This window comes from Chelonia mydas, chromosome 2, assembly GCF_015237465.2.
Source record: "Chelonia mydas isolate rCheMyd1 chromosome 2, rCheMyd1.pri.v2, whole genome shotgun sequence".
NCBI classification, from domain to species: Eukaryota; Metazoa; Chordata; order Testudines; family Cheloniidae; genus Chelonia; species Chelonia mydas.
The window spans coordinates 173,425,049-173,449,650 of record NC_057850.1 but is presented as its reverse complement, the minus strand read 5'-3'; the positions used below and the strand labels follow the sequence as shown (position 1 = coordinate 173,449,650).

At 44.2% G+C, this 24,602-nt stretch overlaps 1 long non-coding RNA gene across 1 annotated transcript in view; it reads right to left on the bottom strand.

Annotated features, from left to right (window-relative positions):
- The window catches only part of LOC122464649, a 33,080-nt gene that overhangs the window by 3,920 nt on the left and 4,558 nt on the right, over positions 1-24,602 (bottom strand). The window lies entirely within an intron of this gene.

Sequence of the window (24,602 nt, the reverse complement as noted above, 5' to 3'; positions counted from 1 at the left end):
CCCCATCACCCCTAGTTCCAGCACCTATGCCCCTTCCTCTCCCTCACTTATATATTTAAAATCAATAACACAATGACAAAGCATATAGTTGGGGCCTGCCTCTGATGCTGCCCCCTTGAGGTATGGCCTTTCATTTCAGGCCCCACTCTGTCATTTTCTCCACTGAATCCTTCAGCTCTAGACCAGACTGTTCCCTACTCAGTCCTCTCCCAAGAGTGCCACAGCACATGCAGCAAGTCCTAGTCTTTTGCATTTTGGTTCTGCAGTTTGTTTGGTGGTCTTTGTCTCAGAGTGCAATGGGGTCTATATTTGAAGGAGCCAGTGTGTGGCTGTGAGATGAGTGGGTTAAGCTTCAACTACTGAGTTCTTTTTTCGTCTGAATAGCAGCACCTGTTTGGACACAGGAAGAGGCTCTGTCTGCTTTTGAGAATCCCAAAGAAGTGACCTTGCCCTTAACCACCACCCCTGCCACACATCCAAAACATTCCCACCCACTTACTCCCTATTTTTGAAAGTCAAATGTACATCCAGAGATCCCAACGCTCCTTTTTAACTGTCTATACCGGGGTGGGCAAACTTTTTGACCTGAGGGCCACATCTGGGAATAGAAATGGCGGGCTATGAATACTCACAAAATTGGGGTTGGGGGGGGTGGGGGAAGGCTCTGGCTGGGGGTGCAGGATCTGGGGTGGGGCCAGAAATGAGGAGTTCAGGGTGCAGGAGGAGGCTCCGTGTTGGGACAGGGGAGTGCAGGGACGGGGGTTGAGGGCTCCAGCTGGGGATGCAGGCTCTGGAGTGGGGCTGGGAATGAGGAGTATGGGATGTAGGAGGGTCCTCCAGGATGGGACACCCCTGCCCACCCCTCGTCTATATGCTTCTATTTGTTTTTTAAAACAGATTGTGTTAAGGAATGGTAATTGCAAGGCCCATTCTTCTTTCAGTACCTTTCCACTTGTCCATGGTCTTTAAAGACAATTGTCAGAGATACAGTAGGTTTATTAAGAGTCAGATTTTGCCATACTTACATTGAGTAGTCCCTAGTCCACAAGTAGTCCCATGTCAACAGGACTGCTCATGAAGTTAAGGGACTATCCAGTGTTTGTCAAGGTATCAGAATCTGGCCTTGAATAATCCTGTTGATTACAGTGGGTCTACTTCATGAGTAAACTATTACTCAATGTGAGTAAGGGCGACAGAATCTGGCCCTAAATAATTCCCTTAATCCCCTAGGTTGCACATCATGCAGACAGGCTGATTTGTGGGTGTGTATTTACATATTTTAAAGAATACTGAATGCACTTGTAATATTTTTGTGACTATTATGTGACCCTCTGTGTGTTTGATGATTATTGTGTGGCTTGCTAAAGAATAAGTCAGTTTTAGGTTGTCTGGCACATTTGCAGTCATCTAATCAATGGTTTTTGATAGTTTGATCACCACTGCTTAACTGATAATACAGGTGTCAAGGCCTTTGACCTTTTGTCTCTGTCCAAGTTGGGCACAGCACCTCCAGCTTCTGCGACAGGCCCTTCAGGCAGGAAACCTTAAACAAAGAACTTTAGAACTGTTTAAAGGGCAACCATGTGAAGACGGGGGAGGGGCAGGGTCAGTAGAGAAGGGGGCTAGGGAAGGTCCATGGGCTAGGTCAGGCCTATTTAAGTCTTGATGGAAATGCTAAACTTTAGGTAAGATAACATACTTGCATACTTTTTGTTGTTTAAAATCTTTTCTCTCTTTGTTCTTCCTCCTCTTTCTTGCTAATTCCCTATTTGGATTTAGAGACTTTTATAGCCTTCTTCCAAAACTCATGAGCACATACCAAACTATCATGCAGATTGTGATCCGTTGATACCTGGTCCATATACTGAGACTTTGATCTCCACCTTGGTTGTCTTCCATCCACAATCACTTCAAGAGCCGTCCCACCAATATAACTCTCCAGTCTCCACTGAATATGCCCGTGCCAACATAGTCTTCCTCAACTTATCTTCAGTCGCAGTAACCCGCATTAGGCCCCTTACAACCTTGTTTCATTTTGTAACATGGTGTGTCAAACTATTTGACCATCTCATCATCTCTACCACATCACATTAGAACCTATACAGAGTATCATCAAATAACTTCAACCTATACTCAATGTGGACCCTATTCTGAAAGAAATCTTTCCTGAACCCTGTCTCCTGGCCTTCAATCAATCTCCGAACCTCTTCAAGCTGATCATCAGAAGCAAGCTCCCCACAGACAAGGACACACCAATTCAAAGCAACACCAGACCTTCCCAGAACAACAGATGCAAAACCTGCAGACATATCTCCACTGCTACAATGATAAACACCCCCCACAATACACATTTCAAGATCTTTGGGTCCTACACATGCCTATCACAACATGTGGTGCACCTCACCCAGTGCACTAAATGCCCCAGTAGCAACTATGTGAGTGAAACCAGACAATCACTCTGCTCTTGAATGAACTTACAAAGGAAAATAATAACAGACCAAAATACCATACCAGCTGTGGGTGAACACTTTCACAAAGCAATCACTCTATATCTGGCATATCAGACCTCCTCATCAAAGGAAACATGTACAACACTTTCAAAAGACGAGCCTGAGAGTTTACATTCATAACTTTGCTAAACATTAAAAATGATAGACCGAACAGAGACACTGAATTTATGGCTTATCACAACAATTTATAACCCTTTAAGACCCCCATGCCAGGTGCTCCTCCATTCCCCTCTCCCCCGCATCCTTTCCTCCCTAATGACTGGAGAGGTGTTAACAGGCCACTTTACATTGAATGGTCCCTTGAAATGTGTGTTAACTAAATGTGTGTTAGCTAAACAATTTGTTCCACCTTGTATTTAGCCATGACACTGAGGGCATGTCTACATGTAGAGCACTGCTGCAGCACTGCTGTACGGATGCAGCTGTGCGGCTGCAGCACATCTAGTGAAAACACTCTATGGGGACGCTCTCCCAGTAACATAGCGCTGTACACATGAGTGCGTATGTTGGTGTAACTTACGTTGCTCAGGCGGTAGAATATTCATGCCCCTGAGCAACATAAATTATGCCGACATAGGCTGTAGTAAGAAAAGGAGTACTTGTGGCACCTTAGAGACTAACCAATTTATTTGAGCATAAGCTTTCGTGAGCTACAGCTCACTTCATCGGATGCATACTGTGGAAAGTACAGAAGATCTTTTTATACACACAAACCATGAAAAAATGGGTGTTTACCACTACAAAAGGTTTTCTCTCCCCCCACCCCACTCTCCTGCTGGTAACAGCTTATCTGAAGTGATCACTCTCCTTACAATGTGTATGATAATCAAGTTGGGCCATTTCCAGGACATATCCAGGTTTTCTCCCCACCCCCCCCCACAAACCCACTCTCCTGCTGGTAATAGCTTATCTAAAGTGTAGACATAGCCTGAATTAGTTTTCCAGACATGAAGAAGAGCTCTGTGTAAGCTCGAAAGCTTGTCTCTCACCAAAAGAATTTGGTCCAATAAAAGATATTACCTCACCCACCTTGTCCTTCTCATCATCTACATTTATAAGGGGGAGTGCATACTGATTTTCTTTCTTGTGGCTGGCCAAGTCTCTGTTCTGTACATTAAGGTAAAGCGTATGCAACTGTAATTTGACCTTAATTTAATGGCATTTTTTTGCCACAGAAACCTGGGGTCAGCTCCCATCATTTATATTATGCAGCTTTAGTCCAATGCCAGGCATCACTCAGGCAGACACCATCAGCAGCAACCACTCATCGTAGGTATTTAAATTATTTCACTCTTCTAAGCTCTCTGCTTGTGATATCCTAAATAGTAAGTCCTGTTTCCTCAGTTATGAAGGATAGATAATGCAAAATGGCACTTAATATAAACTGCTAACATAGGTTACTGTTAGGTAGAATTAATTATAATTAGCTTTGCTGTTTCTAGGCAAAGTTGTTTTATAAGGCTCAAAGGGGTTGCTTTTCTATCAGTTAAAACCATAAAGTAGGTTAAGCAAAATGAAACCGTTATAACAGGAAGACTTGCAACCACTGAAAGAAGTTGTATCTGAGACAATGAAACACTGACTGACACACACAAGTGCAGCAGGCATTTAGGTGTAGGTTATAAAACGGGGATTTGCAAAAAAAGGTTTAGCTTAGAAGGCCCATTGGACAGTCAAGACCACAGGACACCTGGATAATATGGTGGTTCCTCCTTCTGGCTTTGCAGTAAGCAACAGGCCATTGCTTATAGTATTAAGGAAGTATGATTGCAGTAGGGATTTGTAGTTACATTAAATTCAGCATATGGGCTGTATTTCCTTTAATAAAAAGCCAAGCAGCCTTTGGGAAATAAATTCACTAAATTGTCAACTCATAGCCTTATTATGAAGAACTAGTCCAACAGATATGGCAAGCCAGGCCGGAGGATAAGGCAGAGGGTACTCTTTAGGAATATATCTTGGTTGGGCAGATTATTTGAATCATGACCAAATATCTTCCGACCACCCCTTGGTTTAGGACAAGGGTACTAATAATTCTTGGCACTTGGGTAGAAAACTATGTTGCAGGCCACAGAGGAGGACTATTGCAGGCTACGGAAATATGTGGAATGGGAGATTCCTGGTTAGTGGAAATCCAAGTCCTGGATTAACAAGAAAAGAAAAAACTAAGGCGGCTGTAATAGAAGGATTGTATTTAAAGGGGACATCCTTGAAGGATAAAGTGTCGTCCCTAAAAGCTGAATGTAAGAAACAAAAATCAAGTAAAGGACCCATCTATTTTGTGGCAGAAACAGGTGGCAGAGATGAGAACAGAACCAGAACAATTAAGATCACAATTGGTCCTAGCCTCCAAGTTGGTTAAAATCCTCTCAGAACAAAATATTTGAAACTGAAGTATTATAATAAGGATGAAATATATACTGAATTACAGAGAGTGTGTTGTGAAATGAAAGGTGCATTTGTACAAATGTTTAAAATGATAAAAAATTTGGATGGATTAAAAATGATACTAAACAGGCAGTAAATGTATGAGTGACAAATGTGGTGGAAAATGTAGAACAAGGAGTAGAAACATGGTCTGATCCAAATATAAAGACTTGGCAGTATCCACAGCCACCCTTTCCTGTGGAGCCTTGTAGCGGGGTGGCTACCCCGCTCCTAAAATAGAATGGGTTAAAAGCAGCCCTGGAGAGGGCTATGGCTGGCTGATTGGGGAAGCAGCCGCAGCTGGGCCGTGCCCCAGTCAGGCCCCAGCTGGCCTGTATAAAAAGGCTGTGAGCCAGAGGCCTAAGGAGTCTCTCTCCAGGCTTAGAGAGAGCAGGGCTAGCCAGCCAGACAACTGAGGGTGGTGCAGTGCTGGGGAAGGAGCAGGCTGAGCGGGGGCGCTCCAGGCTGGCAATTCCCCAGGCTGTAGGGCCTAGTCCAAGGCCCACAGAGGTATTGGGAGGCAGAGGAAGGCAACAGGTCTGAACCCCCTTGCCTATGATGGGTGGCCTTTACACTGCAGTATGCCCCAGGGAGTAGCCCCGACTGGTGATGACTGGCAGTAGCCCCGACTGAGGCAAGGTGGGGATAGTGGGTTGGGGGTTCCCCAGGAAGGGGAGACCCAGAGGCAGAGTGTGGGGGTACTGCCAGGGGGCAGAACCAGTGATGAGCTGCCAAAATCTTAACAACCGGTTCCCTCCTCACCCCACGAGGGGGTCGTGGCCCGCCCCTGGGACTCCTGCTCCATCCAACCCCCTGTGTTCCTTGACATGCCCCGTGCCCCCCCCCCGGGACCCCTGCCCCATCTAACTCCTGTCCCCTGACTGTCCCCAGAACCGGGCAGGAGGGTCTTGTGGGCCACTGTAGTGGGTGCCCACCCTGCCCCTAAGAGCCAGAGGGACCTGCCAGGGGGCGAGGTGGGGAGTCCCGGACGTGCTTACCTGGGGTAGCTCCCAGGAAGCATCCAGCAGGTCCCTCTCCCTCCTAGGGGAGGGACAGTGTAGATAGGAGGGGGCGGCTGCTCCCCCACTGATCACATCAAAAGTGGTGCCTTAGGCGCCGACCCCATGGGTGCTCCGGGGCTGGAGCACCCACAGGGAAAATTTGGTGGGTGCAGAGCACCCACCAGCAGCTCCCCACCCTGTGCCTGGGCCCAGCTCACCTCCACTCCACCTCCGCCTCCTCCCCTGAACGCGCTGCCCCGCTCTGCTTCTCCACCCCCGCCCCCCCCGGGCTTCCCGTGAAACATCTGTTCACGCGGGAAGCCTGGGAAGGCTGAGAAGCAGGCGGCGGCTTCGCTTTCAGGCCCAGGGAGGTGGAGGTGAGCTGGGACGGGAAGCGGTTCCCCTGCACACACACAGCCCCCCCCCCCCCCCGGTTACCTGCTGCGGCATGGGTGGCCCTCCTCGCGCGCGCTCCCCCCGCCCCCCCCCGCCCCAGCTCCCCTCTGCTGATTCACGGGAAACCAAGGTGGAGAAACGGGGCAGCGCATTCAGGGGAGGAGGCAGAGGCAGGGCAGAGGTGAGCTGGGGCTGGGGGCGGGGCGGGGCGGGGAGCTGCCAGTGGGTGCTCTGCACCCACCAAATTTTCCCTGTGGGGGCTCCAGCCCTGGTTGTCCTGCTTCTAAATTTAACAACCAGTTCCAGTGAACCGGTTCTAGCTCACCACTGGGCAGAACCCCAGAGAAAGGGGCACCAGGGTCTGTGAGGGACACGGGGGCCAGAGCTGGAAAAGAGCGAATTCCCAACGACCAGGAGGCACTACAGGGGTGAGTCCAAACCTTTACAAGCCTATAGTGACTATAACTATACAGACACCTGATCCAAATAATCAACAAACCAGAGTCACTACAAACACTTCGAGTCCCACCTGAAGGGTATGCTTTTGTTCATTTTAAACAAAATGTGATTTAGAAGGTACTTATGTATAAAGAAGCATGCTGTGACTCACCACACCAGGAACATTCTAGAAAAGGCCAAGGGGAGGGGGGCAAGCTCACCATGTGGAGTGGAGAAGTACAAGCATGTGATGATCAAATCCATATATAGAAAGGTTAAATATGATTGGTTAGAGGTTTGCGTTATGTAACTTGTTATGTAACTGCCATGTGCTATAAAATAGCAATGGGAGGGGCTCCTTGCTAGAGGGACTCTGGCTCAGTTTTGTACCAGGGGCACACTGTACACATTGACTAAAGTCTTGTTGAATGGAATTGAATTGAATCGAAGACCCTTGATTCTGCCCAGCATCTGACTCATGTGGTTATTATTGGGAACCACAAAATCCCAACAGTTTCTTGGCGCAGCAAGCAGGGTGAGAAATATCCTTTAGGATCACAACCTACAATCAAATTAGAGGGTGAGTTTGTTCATTTTTTATTTGGTTGTGTGTCTCTGACCTGACTGGTTGGTGACTCTCATACCTTTTGTAGCGAGCAAGTCTTGGTGTTGGGGAATTCAAGGGGTTTGTTGCAGTTTTGAAACACTTAGGTTTCAGTCTTAAGACACTGTACTTAGTGTGGTTAAGCTGGAAGTTCCTCTGTTGTTGAAGTGGGAAATCAAAGAGGCCATAAGGACCAACAGTTAGTGTAGGGGCGGGTATAGCCATAAATACCTCTAGTTAATTGTTGGCTGGCCCAGATCTCCTAATTGGAAATTGTAATTGTGCAGATCAAATAAATTGGAAAAAGGATTAATCTGTTGATTGGGCATTTCAGTATGGGGTGTTTGATTTGAATAAATTGTTGTTAGTCTGTAAATAGAATTGTATTTAAAAATTTGGAGATTGGAGGATATTTAGGTTAAAAAAGGGAAAGATGAAGGGATACAGTGATCCACAATATGAAGAGTGTATAATTAGTGCTTTTTATAACTATTGTAGCATAAGTTTATTAGTTTTGTTGTGGAGATATTTTGGCTGTATGACTGAAATAAAGAAGGATGACCACCCCCCATTGCAGATGGACAAAACTGAGTTTGTGCACAACCCACAATATTTATCAGAGGAAGATGATATCCTCAGTGTAGATGTAAGGTTGCTGGCTGTAAAATCTGCCCTGTCTCAGTATGACAAGGCATTGAAACAAGGATATCCAACACATGATGATTACCCAACTAAATATCCAACAGGCAACATAATATGGTGTATGGGGTTAAAAAACAGCAAAGAGAAGGACAAAATGGCTGGTATGTATTTAATTGATTACGAACAGCTGGTTAGAAAGTGTGATTGCTAAAAGGAAGGGTGGGAGAGTTAGAAGCAGAGGTAGAAAAACTGCAAGCAGAAGCAAAAAAGTATAAAGAAGCAGACTTGCAGGGAAACAGATCTTGTCCCTCAGCACCTTTGGACCCTGCATGTGGAACACAGGGATATCAGTCTAGTTTCATGGCTCCGGTGAGAGAGCACGCTGTCCCTAATCCTAATCAAGGGAAAGGGAACCCTGCTACTGTTAGTCGCCTAGAGCAGTGGTCTCCAAAGTGGTGTGTGCATCCCAGGGGGTGTGCAAGGTGATCCACTGTGCGGCGCAGCAGGAGGAGTGCTGTGGGAGGGGGGAAAAAAAAGGGCTGCTGGAGGAGCGCCACCCTAAGATTGGCCAGTATGCTGCCCTTTACAGTGTGCCGCCCCAGGCACGTGCTTCCTATGCTGGTGCCTGGAGCTGGCCCTGCGAGGTATTCTGAGGGAAGAGTGGGAGTTCCACAATGCGGAGGGGTTGACAGTGGTGCCCTGACTCGTTCGTTCGCTTTCAGCGTATTGTGACGTATTGCAGTTTACATGTGACCGGTTAAGTGGATTTACGGATTATATTATCTAGTTTTAACTAAACTAACCCTCACAAAATGGACAAGTGGCTTAAAAAGATTCCTGCAAAGAAGCCGTGGATTGAAGATAATACTAATAATGTGAGCACAAGCGAACAACAAGAAAATGGCAGAGCTGACAGTTCTCCTACTCCTAGTATGAGCTCTTCGTCAGCCTCATTACGAGGTAAAAACAATGACTATCTAATGAGATCCGACAAGAAGTCGGCCAAAAAAATTCGAAATTATCAAGAGGACTATTTGAAATATGGATTTACATCCACTATCGTTAACGATGAACCTCACCCTAAGCATATATTATGCCTTGAGATATTAGCTAATGATAGTATGAAGTCATCACAATTAGCAAAACATTTAAAAACTAAGCATCCAGAACATGAAGACAAACCTCTACAATTTTTTCAGCGAAGTTTAAAGTCATGCAATACTCAATCCAGTACTTTAGTGAAAATTTGTAAACTTAATGACAAATGTTTAGAAGCCTCTTTTGAAGTTTCTTACTTAATAGTGAAAGACAAAAAGCCACATACCATTGGGGAAATACTTGTTCTTCCTGCCACGGTAAAAGTGGATGAAATAATACATGGAAAACAATATGGCGACAAACTAAAATGCATTCCTTTGTCAGCAAATACTGTTGGAAGACGCATAGAAAACATTGCTGAAGATTTGAAGAAACAAGTATTAGAACAAATTATGCAGTGTGGGAAGTTTGCTATACAGTTGGATGAAAGTACAGATGTTTCTAATATGTCTCAGCTTATGGTATGTGCTAGATTCTGTTTCAATAATGAAATACACAAACTACTTTTTTGTGAGCCAATAAAGGAAAGATATACTGGAGAAGATATATTCTCAACAGTAAATGACTTCTTTAATAAAAACAATGTTTTAGGGGAAAACTGTGTAAGTGTAACCGCTAATGGAGCAGCTGCTTTGAGCGGAATAAAACGATTCCAGGGTAAGGTTAGAGAGATAGCACTACACGTGAAATTTATTTGCTATATCATTCATAGGCAAGCTATTGCAGCAAAGAAGTTGGAGCCAGAAGTGCACAAAGTGCTACAGGATGTCATCGATGTGGTTAATTTTATAAAAACAAGACCTTTTAAATAGTAGAATCTTCTCAATACTTTGTAATGAGATGGGGAGTGACCATGAAAACCTTTTGTACCACAAAGAGGTTCGCTGGTTATCTCGTGGCAAAGTGCTTAAAAGAGTTGTTGAACTTAAAGATGAGTTATGCATTTTTCTTTTACAGAAAGACAAGTGTTCCAAATTTGCTGACCTTTTCTGTGATGACAAGTGGCTGTCAGTAGTATGCAACCTAGCAGATATTTTTGAAAAAATAAACACACTTAATCGGTCCCTTCAAGGTAAAGGTGACATTTTAACTGAGTGAGAAAGTAACTGCTTTTCGAAAGAAACCCATGCTATGGAGAGAGCATTTTGAAAACGGATGTTTGGAAATGTTTCCATCGTTATGTGATTTTGTTGCTGAAAACGATGTGTGTCACCTATAAAAACTCTCATATCTGCACACTTAAATTCTGTTTCCACGTTTTTTAACCTGTTTAAAAATCTTCCAAACAGAGTTTCAGTGGGTTTTGAACCCATTTGTTAAAAATATAAAAATGCAACACCTTCCGATTAGTTTGCAAGAACTGACTGACATCAGGGAAGATAAAAATTTACTAGCCCAATTTCAACAAAAACCTTTGCATAATTGGTGGATGGGATTGAAATATGAGTATCATGATTTAGTAAGCACAGCCAACGATGCACTTCTTCCATTTGATCTATGTATCTTTTTGTGGGGCATCTTTTTCAGCTAGACAGCCATTAAAACCAAGGTGAGAAATAAACTGAACTTAGAACCAGACCTTCGAATAGCTGTATCACAAAGTGTTAAACCAAGATTTTCAAAAATAATGAAGCATATTCAATCACATTGGTCTCACTAAAAAAAATTAATTTTTTTTAGTGAGAGCAAAAAGGTTTTTTTGTACCATTAATAAATAAAATAAACAATATTTTTAAAATATTTTTTTATTTTATTTCTCTCATCCTTTTTTAATTTCAGTTTTTTGTGTATGTTTATAATGTACATGATATATTAGTACAGTAGTACATGCATATAATTTATACATAAATATACCTATATTGGGGGTGCATGCTCAAAAAATTTTTACTGATAAGGGTGCGTGATCAAAAAAGTTTGGAGACCACTGACTTAGGACAGGGGCTAGGGTGTCCCTACTCCGGGGTGCTCTCTGCACTTGGACACTTCCCTGACCCACTGATCATTACATACAGTTCAAAGCAAATATAATTTATTAAACAGCAATCAATTTTTTTTAAAAAGGAAAAAATGGGAAAGGTTAAAGGAACACACATCACCCCGCTCTGTGGCCTGAGGACATCACAACCAGCGTCTCTGGAATGTGAGGGAAGTTTAATCTGTTCCTCACAAGTCCCAGACCACCTTCTCAGGCCCTGGCTGTGCTGCAGGGATGCTGCGGGTTGGACACTTGCTCTGGCGGTGGCCACAGGCTCTAGGTGGCAGGACCATTCTTCCCAGTGTCGCCCCCACCCCGTCATGGTTATGATCCCCCTCCAAGTCTGGCCTGCAAATCCTCTTGGCTGGGGGCATCTCCCTGCACTGGGCCCGCTGCCCTGGGTCCCCCCGCCTTGGCTCCTCACCTTGCTCTCCCTAGCTGCTCACCACACCCGTCTCCGGACTGCTCCAGCTCCACTCTTTCTCAGCACTGCTGCTGCTTCTCTGGCCCCTGTGGCTCTGGTTGCTGAAGTTCTCCTCCCAGGACAGATCTGTTCCGTGGGCTGCTTCTGTAACTCTGCTCACAGCACTGACCTGCTCCCTGGGCTGCTTTTCTGGCCCCTCTGGCTGGCATGGCTCTGCTCCCCAGCTCAGCTTGGGCCCCTGCTCTCTCCTTAGCTCGAGCTCACTCTGTCTGACCCAGGCAATTCCAGCTCACTCAGAGGACGGGACCCCCCCGGCCTTGATTAGTGTGCCCGCCCTGTCAATCAGGCTGACCTGGAGCATTGGCCTCTCCCCACTGTTCCTGGGGACTGTCAGTCTCAGGGTCCTGATTTCCCATCGACCCTTCCCCTTACTTTTGGTACTGGGAGCTAGCCAACCAAAACATCCCCACTGAGTTTTAGTAAGGGTACAATAGTCCCCTTACATAGGGCTTTAAGTATCTGAGATGCCCATTACCTGCAGCAGGGCCCCCCAATTCCCATGAACCCTTCAGTTAGCACAGTCATGCAGAAAGTGCAGCCTGGATGATTTCGGAGGCTGGAGCGCCAGGAGGTTCCCCATCCCTGAGCAGCAGCTCTGTAACAAGCTCACACTGCCCCCCTCCAGAGTGGGACTGGGAACCTATGAAGACAGTGGAGTTACCCCAGTATATAACCAGTTCCACCCAAAGCCTGTTGAAATCAGTAGGAGTCTTTTCACTGTATTTTATAGACTGTGTAAAAATTCTAGATGAGGTCCTTTGCTTCTAGGAGCACAGTGCATTCTAAAACTATGCTTCACTGGTTTACTATTGTAAATAGGAGGGTCTCACATTACCTCCTGCAATACGTAACTTTTCCTGAGAAGTCTCCCACCCCATCACTAAATGTAAATCTGCTTAGCTTACAAGGTCTGAAAGTATTAGGTGGTATGGTTACAAAAGCATGGCACATCTGAATTCAGTAGGAATTTTGGATGTTAACAGAGCACAGGTCTGGTTCCTGCATGGTTACAGAACTGCAGTAAAGTGGAACAATTTTCAGTTTGTGATTGGAGGATATCTGGATCCACATTGTAAGACTGTCCCACAAAATGAGGAAAAGTTAAGGGGCCTTTGCTGTTCTTTTGTTGCACTCTTAGTTTCTGTGGAGAACTTGCCAATGCAATATTACTGTCATGTTTTTATGGGAAACAAAACTAAAAAAAGGGTAATGGTTGTTGAAAATAGCCATTCTAGTCCTAGTTAGCATTGGGAAGATGCCAGCATGTGTTGCTTAATTTTATTCTAAGTTTTCTACAGAAAATTACAGTGGATCAGTATTTGACTTGGGAGAAATGAAGTAACAGAGAGGGGCCCAAATTGAACTTGAGCGCTCCTGAACTTTGAGGCTGTAAATCTGGAAGGAGGTACTAGATTCCCTTTCTGAATGTTAGATAAATCTGGAAAGGAAAAACCAATTTCTGCTTCCATGGCTCAGAAGTGGGAACTGAGTCACATTCTCCTGTGTGCTTGGTATCTAAAGCTGCCCAGGTTCTCTAGTAAAGCCTTCCCTTCCTTACTTAACATTTTAACTTCTCCTGGTGGGGTCCACGTACCTCTGACCCTTGCTAGGCTTCAGATAGAGGCACATTGTCCATTCATTCCATGCAATTCCTTCTTTGGGGGCTTCCAGCTGAGGCCGCTAGCATCCCTAATCCAATCTGGGGAAGTCTTTTACTTCTTGCAGGGCTGTCCCTAGCCATTTTGGTGCCCTACGCAGCCCTCCCATGGGAGGGGGAGGGGCTGTCCCCAGGCCTCTGCGGATGGGGGGGGAGAGCTGGCCCCAGGACTCTACAGGGGGAGGGGGCAGAAGCAGGCTTGGGGGGCAAGGGGGAAACCGCCCCCCCCCCCAAGCATGAGCCGCCAGAGTGGAGCGGGTTGGGGCCGGTTCGTGCCACTTCCTGCTGCCCGGTAAGTGCACTCATGGGGCGGCAGGAAGTGGAGTGACCTGGCCCCAGCCTGCTCCGCTCTGCTCCCCTGGCTACCAGCCTCGGGGCTTGGGGGGCAGGGGGAACCCCTCCCCAGCACTCACCAGCGGTGCAGCTGGGAGCCAGCGGCATGGTGCAGAGTGGGCTGAGGCCGGGTCACTCCACTTACCGCCTCCTGGTGAGTGCAGGGCACCTGACCCCTGCTGCAGTCCTCAGGGGAAGGGGAGGAGCGGGGGAAGGAGTGGGGGGGCAGAGCAGGGGTGGGAAGAGGTGGGGCAGGGGCTTTGGGGCTGGGGCGGGGCAGGGGGCCATAGGGAAGAAGTGGAGCAGGGGCTGGACCAGCACGCAGCTGTGTACTTTGTGTATGGGTAGGGACAGCCCTGACTCCTAGTACTTGCATGTTCCCCATTCACAGCACCACCCCCTTCCAGCAGCCAGCTCCACATTCACAGCAAGCTCTGTGCATAGGGTCTCAACAGCCCTGGCAGCTTCCCCTCCCTTTATGGTTGATAGCAACCAAGGGAATGCTGGGAGATGTAGTTCCTTTCCTGCTCCAGGGCCAGCTTTCCAGGCAGGGAGCTGGCCAAGGAACTAAAGCCCCCGGCGTACCTTGGGTTCTCAACTCCCAGGCTGGATCCCTGCGGGCAGAGAGTGAGAGCTGGTCTGAAACATTGTTGCCTGTCTCTGGTCTGGTAGGGGGGAATACAATGTATCAGGGAGGGGGAGGGCTGGTGGTCTGCTCGCCCCAGAGGCTGGCCTGGTGTGTGGGGGGATAAGGTGTTCTCTGGGGCTGGAGGCTGGTTGTCACAGTAAGTAGTGTGCTGCTCCATGCACTGAGAGGGGAGGAAGCAAGCGTTATGGGCCCCTTGTGAGTGTGGGCCCAGTGCTACGGAGCCACCGGCACCATGGTAAACCCGGTACTGGAAAGAGACCAGGGGCCTCGCTTTGAAGGCTAGGTAATGAAGGAAGCACACATAATGCTGGGAACTGGTAAGAAGTTTTACATTCTGTACCACTTACAAACATAGATAAAGTAGAACAAGTTAATTGCACCTTAAACAGTATGTTAAGCAAACTGGTATGTGAAACTAGAGGTAGATGGGATGCCTGCCTGCTGGAAATTTTAACTTTAATTCAAGAAACTATTAGTAAAACTACTTGGGTTAGTCCATATATAGCCATGACAGGGAGAGAAATGAGTCTTCCAGAATAGCTCATGGTGATAGCCCATCGTCCAAAGGTCCTTTTACTATCAGCAGAAAAATGGATAATGGAGCTGTGCGACATGTTGAAGGAAAAGTATGTAACAATGACTCAAGAACAGGATAAGACCGTTCAGGCATGATACACGTGGTATAAAGCCCAAAATGTGGATTTGGCAAGCAGGAGATCAAGTAATGATACAAACCTCCGCGGAAAAAGTAGCATTCCTTCAAGCAGACCCAACACAAAGACTGACAAAGCTAGTCCTACAGCATATCTTGTTTTAATTGACAAGGGAACATGATAAAGAAAGGCCTGGTATCATGCCACTCAATTAAAATTGTTTAAGGGATCTTTTCAAGAGCCACAATAATTCTTCTGTTTTTCAGGTGGGATGCAGTGAGCTCTAAGTGGGGAAGGCTAAAATTCAAAATGGAAGGCTTTAAATATGACTGAAAGGTGGAAGGCCATGAGTTCAGGGTGAAAGGCTTTGAAGTTGAGTGACAGATGGAGAATCATGAGTATAAATGTAACAAGGAGAACAAAGCAAGAAGGTTGGGTCTGGAATTTTGCTGATGTCACCTTTGTAGCCAAACTTCCATGATTCACACGATCCAAATGTAACCACTATCAAGGTACAGATAGGCACATCAATAAAACTATGATGGTACCTCAGTTAGGACAATGTCATGGTTGCAGTTTTGGTTCTGTAAATGGTGGAGTGATAAATGTGTGTGTGACATGAAAGTGTAAATCTGTATTATGGACAACAAGTAACAGATTCGGATAGGGAACCACAAATGAGGAAAGAAAGACAGACATGGTCTTATTGGGTGGAAGTAGTGTCCACTAATTTCCCATATGCTTATCACCAACATGAGGGCAATTATTCTTATGTCACATGGAAGGATTGGGTAAGCCACAGGGAGTCCAAATTCTAACTGAGGAGAGCCTTGGGGAAGAGAAAAGTAACCAACCTTAGTGTCCGGAAAAAGAGCCTGGGTGTGATAATGGATTACTGCTAAGATCCCTAAAAGAAGTTTTGTACAATGATATGCAGTTTATGCATTTACCTGGGTTACTTAACCTGTCAGCCATCTAACTCCAGAACAGTTATTTTCCCCCAAGTTCCCAGAATTCAAAAAAGCTATGGTTTGGGACTATGGGTAAGACTTTGTTGGCAATAACATTGTGGAGGACTGGAAACCAGCCCATGTGCATCGGAAAACCAGACAAAAAAGAAATTTGTTCCGGGACACTAGTGCTGGAGTTGAGCTTTTTGGAATGTCAATTTGAAACTGCACTGACCTTTAGAGCTTACGGGAACATGAATAAGGGTTCCAAGAATGGTTGTCATCAATTTTACAAAACATGTATTCTTAGTCTAAAGGAACACTTGCAGAGGAATTATTAATTGCGTATAGTATGAAAGCTATTGTTAATGCATTTGACCAAATATAAAACAGTGTACATTTAATAATTAATCAAACAAATGATGATGATGTTGGTGGGGAAAAAAGCAAGTCATTAAATTTTGTCACCTATAGAAGCTATATGTTAGACAAAATTAAGGGTGTGTTTTTGAATACAGAAGAGGAAAGAATACCATCATTTATTATCATCGACAAACTAAGGAATGGTATCACAAAGAGGCGTTAGATTGGTGTCAAGTATGTAAATTTACCAAGGTTACATATCATGAGATAGCATGTAATATATCAACAGAATTGCTCTTGCTTATGCTGTGCACAGAACAAAAGTTTACCACATGAGTTAAAGTTTTACCAGTAGGAGTATTGGAACCCACCTATCAGCGTATAATTTGAAAGGAGTTTGTGTCACCACCTCAGATACTGTTAGTCACCGAGAGAGGAACTTGGAAAGCCTCAGACCATTCATGTTGTACTCACGAAGGGGAAGTCTATATGTGCTGATGTGATGTCTTGCAATCTGAAATACCAGCATGTGGCTTTACCCTTGAAGATACATCTCCTAATTGCACAGTACAGTTGAAGCAATGGGGACCAAACAGCCTTAAAACAGCCTATCAGGTAATAAGTATTCAGTACAGAGCAATTATCTTTGGGTTTAATTGGCTGTTGTTTTTTATAACTCCTGAAGTGCCAGTAGTAATAAATGTGAAAATAATGTATCCAGTTTCTGTGTTTCATAATGACACCAAAAACCAGGCACAGTTAGATTTGCAGAAGGAGGCTATTAAGTATGTACCTAATTTTGGACATCCTAACAGATGACCACATGCATGCTGTACTTTGGATGAGTGTCTCACACTTTGAGCCAAACTTCAGCAAACTGGTTGTTGAGAAACAACCTCAGATGCCTCACTAACTCAGAAAGTGCACTCTTTATTTACGATTAAGGAGAGGATTATGTGTTTTTTACTGGTTTTTTCCCGCTTTCCATAATTCTGATATATGTTTATGCACTGATTTCTTTGTTTTTAAATAGACAATACCATACATAGAAACAACCTATCAAAATACATACAAAACAAATAGAACTTAAAATATAAATCAATACAGGTGACTTTAAATCTTATTAAAATATGTAGAATCTGTTTGGCCCACACAAGATTGTGGTTAGGTTTATGTGGCCCTCTTGTGTAATAAGGTTGGGTACCACTGGTTTAAACTGAGAGGCATAAAATCTAAATGTTTCCACTTACTTTTACTGATTTCAGTAAAGATTAATTAAATTTAAAAACCCCTGTTTTAAAATGGCTGATTGCACCATAAATGCATACCTGTACAAAAGGAAGGAGTAGGAGGGACTTCCAAAGGCATATAGCCAATGCATTGCACAAAAAGGGGGGCGGGACTAATACAGGCACAATGATGCAGTGAGGGCATGGAAACCTGTCAAAATATGATAAGGAAAAGTATAGTTATTGCTATATGAGCAGTAGGGGTGTTACATTTCTGGGGTTAACTGCACCTCTGCTAGGGTGACCAGACAGCAAGTGTGAAAAATCAGGACAGGGGGTGGGGGGTAATAGGAGCCTAAGAAAAAGACCCAAAAATCAGGACTGTACCTATAAAACTGGGACATCTGGTCACCCTAACCTCTGCCCCCTCCATGATCTGTTCAAGGGCACCCCTTTTGGTCTCAGGCCTCTAGCCATCATCTCTTTCTATGAGCTGGAATCAATGTTCCTTGCCCTTCAGACCAGAGTTCTAGGCTTGTAGTACCCCTGCAACTCACTGTGCTTATCCCAGGATGTCTGACCTTAGTCCAGAGTCTGCAGTTCTGTTATCTCCTGGGGGCTAAGACAGCATTTACCAGTGACCAGCCAGCTTTCACAATGTACAGTACATTTATTTAGGACAAAATATAACAGAGAAAACAGCGTACATGCATGCTAGCTTTCCTGGTGCCACCCATCTTCCCCATGGAGACCCTGGTAGGTTTCTAGTCCTTCAAACCCATCCAGCAGGGTTTTGCCCTTTTAATTACAGCTTCATATCAGTTTGAGGCTCAAAAGAGGGTTGTTATGGCAGTTCAGGCTAATCCTTTGTACCAAAAGCTCACTCTTCGTCTGCTGGGCTGCTTGAACACAGTCTGAACCACTATCTGCAATTCCCCCTAGGGGTGGTACTTCTCTGGCGTTGTTTACTTGTCTAGAGATTTGCAATAATTACATCCCTCTCCCACAATTGATTTTAGCTCCTGGAGGAAGCTCGGTAACCTTCTCCTCCTCATAGATCTAGAATACAATCCCGAGCTCATAAAGATACATATCACATATTTGTAGATTAGGGCTGTCAGTTAATCGCAGTTAACACACGCTATTCATGCAAATCAAATTAACTAGGTTAAAAAAAGAGTCGTGATTAATCACAGTTTTAATCACACTGTTAAACAACAATAGAATAGTTTCACACAAAACACTTGCTTTCACACCATTGTGGTAAGATCTGAGCAAACAATTGCTGTCTAAACATTGAGCTGGAATTTGGTCAGTTTGTTCAGTAGATTAGAGAGTAGATTCTTATTTGCAAGATAATAGTTTAGTAGTAGCCGCACTGTACTGTTGCACAGTACATAAAATGGATTGATATGTGGTGTTTGAAAAGCATAATTGCTCTATCTTGAACTGCCTACTTTTGCCTTTTATTGTTACCTCTTTCTACCTCTACCTCTTACCCTGTAGTAGATAGACTTCCAAGACTACACGAATGGAAAATACTGCATACATCTTTGATGTGGTTATAAACAAATAATTATTCTGGGGGATTGTTGTGGGGTGTACAGGTAGGGAAAGGTTAAAGAGCAGCTATGGGCCCAGAAAGCCACAGTCAGCTGCTCTTGCTGGGCATGTTCACAATGGAGGCTGACCTCAAAAGGGAGCGGAGCAGCTCAGCTCAGCTCAGTCTAGGCAAACCGAACAAGAGAGTAGTTGTATGGTGCAGAAACACCCTCTAGACCGTGACCAGAAAGGACTCCGGGGGGACTCAGAAGCAAACCAATGGTACCTGCAGAGGAACCAGAGCTGGGGTAGAAAGTGGCCTGGGGAGCAGGTGCACTACCCCCTACTCCCCATATTTTGAATTATATTTCATTGGGCCTTGGGCTAGAATTTGGTGGAGCTGGGAGGGCCTAGGATCTCCTACCTCCCTGGTCATTGATTCTCGCCGCTGGGTGACACAGCTATTGACTCTTGCTACTTGGCAACACAGCCCAGAGTATCGCCACTAGGTGGTACTGCTGGACACGGGCACCAAACCTTTTCACTATCCTTACCCGACCCTCACCCCATGTGCAACAGAGACCGAGGGCTAGATCCACAAAGTGAATTAGACATGTCAATGCACAGGCTTTTCCCTGGCGAGTAGCCACATGTCAGTTATGCAACTAAGTTGCTGGGCTCAGAGTCAACACCTAGGCACCTACCTCTGCTTACAATCAACAGCTTCCAAGATATGGTCGGAGATAGGCAACTACAGGGGAGGTGCAAGGCACCTACAGAGCCCTGTGCAAGGACTGGGTATTTAGCACTTCATAGCACACACATCTGTGGTCACAGGAAAGTGCCACCTTTGAACAGCATATAAAAGCCTTGGCATGGATGCCATTCAGCTGGGCCCAGCGCGATGGCAGATACCAGGTCCAGGAGTGAGGGATCAGCAGGAGGGTGGCATATGCAGATGTGAAGCTATTGACATCTTCGTGTGCAACTATGCCGACGAAATGATGGGCACCCGTATGTCTGAACTGACCTGGCTGAAAGAGACAGATTGTGAGGGGAGCTCAGGGACGGGGTTAATGCCTTGGGAGGATATGGGAGCAATATAGAGGACACATAGAAGGGGAGGCTGGTGAAGGAGGAGGCAAAGATAGACTTGCAGAGAATCACCAAGAGGGATGGGGGGGGGTGGAACTTAGTTATCCCACTTCCCAGTACACCGCGACAGAATAGCTAGATACCACAAAAACAGGACTGAAGAGTCAGGTCAGCCAATTAGCTTTCAATTTCATACTAGGAAATTCACCCATTTCCACACAGTGTTTCTCACTGCCACTTTGAAATTTGAGGTGAGGGGAAAAAGACAAAAACAAAACCTCGACACCAATGATGCTCCAAAGTTTCCTGAACCTCATTTTAGCTATTCATAAATATTGCCATCAATATCTGATCTCAGTTCCAGGACTTAATGGGTTAGTTTTTCACAGGTTCATTTGATATTTTTTCTTTTCTTTTGGGACTAATTGTAGCAAGAGGACTGTACAGGCCAGTTACTCCGCATATGCAGTGCCAGAATGTTGATAAAGAGATTATAAATAATCTGAGTCTGTAGGTCACTAGAAGGAGACCACAGACAGAGCTGACCTATTAACGGGGACAGTTGATAGTAAAGTAGATAGAAAGATTTAATCTTGTATCACATTCTCAACCCACACTAGCTACTAATTTCAAGCTGTTTACCATGAAGACTTCCACAGTGTCAAAGAGGCTTAGTGTGGTTGTAGCTGAGCATATCACAATCTGTTTAAAAAAAATCCCTCAAAGGAAATTAGTCTCACAGATATGTTAAGCAACTGAGCTCTTTCAAATTTTATTTCCACTTCATGCACTTATTTTTCCTTCCACAATGAAGAAGAACTAATTAGCTAGAAAAGTACAGTAATTTCTCGTGCATATATCAACACTTTCTGCCCTCCCTTCCAGAAAGGGAGTCTTCAGATATGATTCTTAATCTACCATCAGTACTGCATTTAAAGTAATAATTTGTACTGTATTCTATCTGCTCCTTCCCATACCTTTGCTTTCAGATGGGCCCAACTACTGAGTTGATCATGCATAAAGTACAAACATAAACATCAACTAACCTGACTTTCCTCCTCCAGTTTTCAGTTTTGCTACAGTAGATTGCACTTAAACCCATTACTGCTGTTTTTTATCTTCAGTTTCAGTCTGTCAAAACCCTGAGAATCAAGTCAATTGTATTGTGATACTTTCACTTTACATTTATCACTTTTAGCTGGTCAGTTTGTGGAAGATTTAATAAACTGCTTATGGAAAACTTAGCTACTAAAAAGAGAAATATTTCACTGAGACTGATGAACAGCCCAGTGAACATCATATCATAAGTCTAAATGATAGACTACAGGTTCTCTCTTTTTTTAGATATTTCAATTTAAAAAAAAACCTCATTTCAGTTGTGACCTACTCTGATTTAAAGCTACGTCTCAGGACACAAAAGCAGGGATGAATTAACTCAACTTGCCTGATTTCGAATCAAATGAAACACTGTGGCTTCCAGAGTTAGAAAGAGGAGCAGAAATAGACAAAAATTCAATGAAAAGGTAGGTGAGAGGAAAAAACGGGAGTGAGAAAAATAAAATCTAACATACAGAATAAAAACAAAGCAGAGAAGGGAAACACAAATTCCTTTTGCAACCCTCTTAAAAAAACCTCCAGGTGGCCACACAGGTTTTTATTTTATTTTATTTTTAGTTGATCTTTGAACCTATTACGTTCTCACTAGAAAGGTTCAGATTAAGACTCCAGAGTATTCAGAGCAAAAGCAGATGCCTCAGGGTTACATATTCTCCTTGATTCATGTTTCTAAATCCTATTAATACTAATAGAAATAATGTGTTCAGCCAGGAGAGTGAGAGTGATACCCCTTTGATCTGAGATGCCTTTATTTTTTTCAAAGGGTAAATTTCCTGGTTGCCACACATGGTAATGATATTCATGAATAGTGCAAAGAAATGTCACTACACTACAGAAATTATGAGTCTGAAGTGATTGTATACAGGATTCCATCCAAGTTTCTAAATTGCTGTCTATAGCATGTGCTCTTTGAAATTCTATTTCAATGCAAGTGATGCCATCTGCTGGTTTATTTTGTTCATTATAACATTTATATTACTGTTGGGGAATACCAAGGAAATCCTTAAAGGTTATATAAAAAATCATTTAGCTGTAGACACAATTAAGGCTGAGACAAAACCAAACAGCAAAGGAAATTAAAGCTTAAAACAAAACAAAATTTCCTTAGTTTGTATCTTAACTCTTGGTATTGCCATGTTCTGGGACCAGGGTGTTATTTAATGTACACCAAGTATTTTTGCAATAGCTAGGTAGGATGATGACCCAGCACCTCTCACCTTTCTTTCTTTTCATAAATAAACCTTTAGATTTTAGATATTAAAGAATTGGCAACAGCATGATTATTGGGTAAGATCTGAGTTATATACTGACTTTGGTATGTGGCTGGTCCTTTGGAATCAGAAAAACCCTTTGGTTGATGAAATTGGTTTTAAATAACCACTCATAATTAAGTCTAGTGTTTATGGTGGTGATACAGGAGTGGAATACCTATGGAGACTGCTTTTCTGACCTCTTGTTAGCCAGTGTGGTGAAACAGAAGTTTACTTTTGTTGCTTGTCTAATATATCTTATGGGAGAATAACCACCAGCTTTGAGGTGTGTCTGTCCTATATCTCAGCAGTTTGTCCTGAATTTGGTATTCTCAGTTGTAACCCACTGAGGCACGGTGACATGGGCATCATAGGAAACTCCACAGCAGTTACTTTGACTCCCCCAGCCACTGCTATAGGAATGCCTTCATCTGGTCCTTGAGCAGGACAGCCAAGATGATAGAGTAGGCGGTCTTCTGCACTCTGATAGGGTGAGCAGGCAATGGGGCAGAGTCATACCTCATCTCAGCTGATTGCAGGAGATGAGGGTGACAGCGTTGGCAGCGGTGAATTGGATGAGCAACAGATGAAGGTTGCTGATTGCAGGGGTGAGTTAGATCTGCAATGGTTGGAGGTTACGGGGACATGTGGTGCAGGTGAGCCCTGGCAACACAATGTGGCAACAGGTATCGATTGTAGGGGGCCCAATTTGACCACTCTGAGGCTTTACATGGGAGAAATGAAGATGGATCTAAAGGGGGTAATAAATAGGGTAGGGTGAGGAATTGGAGTCCTAGAAGCTGTATCAAACTCGCCTAGTATGTATACCTCTTACACAGAGGCTAATGGTATTGCTCAGCGGCTATAAACTAACTTGCAGTTGTTGCAACAGCTGGCGGCATCCATGAGTGAAGGGTCTAGATGGGGTAGTAATGGATGCCCAGCATGGGCACAAGTTTGGGAGACAGGCGATAGGCAGGTGGTGCAGACCCCCTGCATGGGCATGGGAGCCCTCTGGGGGAGGGGAGTTCTAGGCACCTTTCAACTCTCCCATTGTCAAGGACTGTAACCTCATGGGATAGAGTTGTTCTCCCTGGGGTAGCTGGGGGGCAGCAGGGCCCTGAGGATGCCCTAATGGTCAGTCCCAAGTACGGTTATGCTAGGGTGGCTGACCCAATGGGAGTTCACCTTCTCAATACTACTAGGGATAAAATCCTGAGTGAGAAATACATGTACATATTATCACTGTTGCACAGGGAGGTGTTGACAGATAGTAAGCCAGGACAGAGCAAGTGAAACAGAGAGATACCTATGTGGCCAAGGATACCTAGAATATGGGAAAATTGGGAGGCTGCCTTTCTTATCTATGCAGGTGCTGTAGGAGAGAAAAACTCAGCCTTCTTTAAATATATGGATATAATTAGGTGAGCATTCAATACGTTCGGGGGCATGTTTAGACTGAGGACAGCGACACAAACTGGTGAATCACATGTATAATATAACTCATAATTCTTTTGAGAACAAATGTTTTTGTAATATTACTTAACTGATTGGTTGTGATTTCAATTTCACACTACCTGAAATTGAGAGTGGAAAAATTGAGGATCAATATCAGATATATAAAAGGAACAACCCCATACCTTTAGATATAAGTTTAATTAAGAAATTAATTGATCATCCTGAATTGGAAAAACAATTACAAAAAGCTGAGAAGAATGCACAAAGGGTTACAATTACTGTTCACCACTCTACAAAGAATATTAAACAAGTAGTTGAGCGTATAAAAAGTAGTATTGAAAATAACTGGTGGGAAGTGCTTTTGGGATGGTCTCCCACAGCAACAGGATTTCTTAATATGATTTTACATCCTATTGTGATAATCTTAGCACTCCAAGTTTTGATGGCAATTATGCTTATTGTTTTGGTGTGCTGGACTAAACGAAAATTCAGACAGCTAAAGTATATACTATCCATAAGCATTAAACAAAACTACTTAGGCACACAAGTGTGACCAAGGTGGGAATCAAGAGTAGTGAGGAATTGTGCCAGTACGAAGACATGTCTGTTCAGAGAATATGAGAGCCTTGATCCAACATTGGACAAGACCACAGAGCCATGGAACTCACCCAATTATGAAGTGCTGAACTGATAAACAAGTTTATAACCCAGCAAGAAGAATTTTGCTTTTCA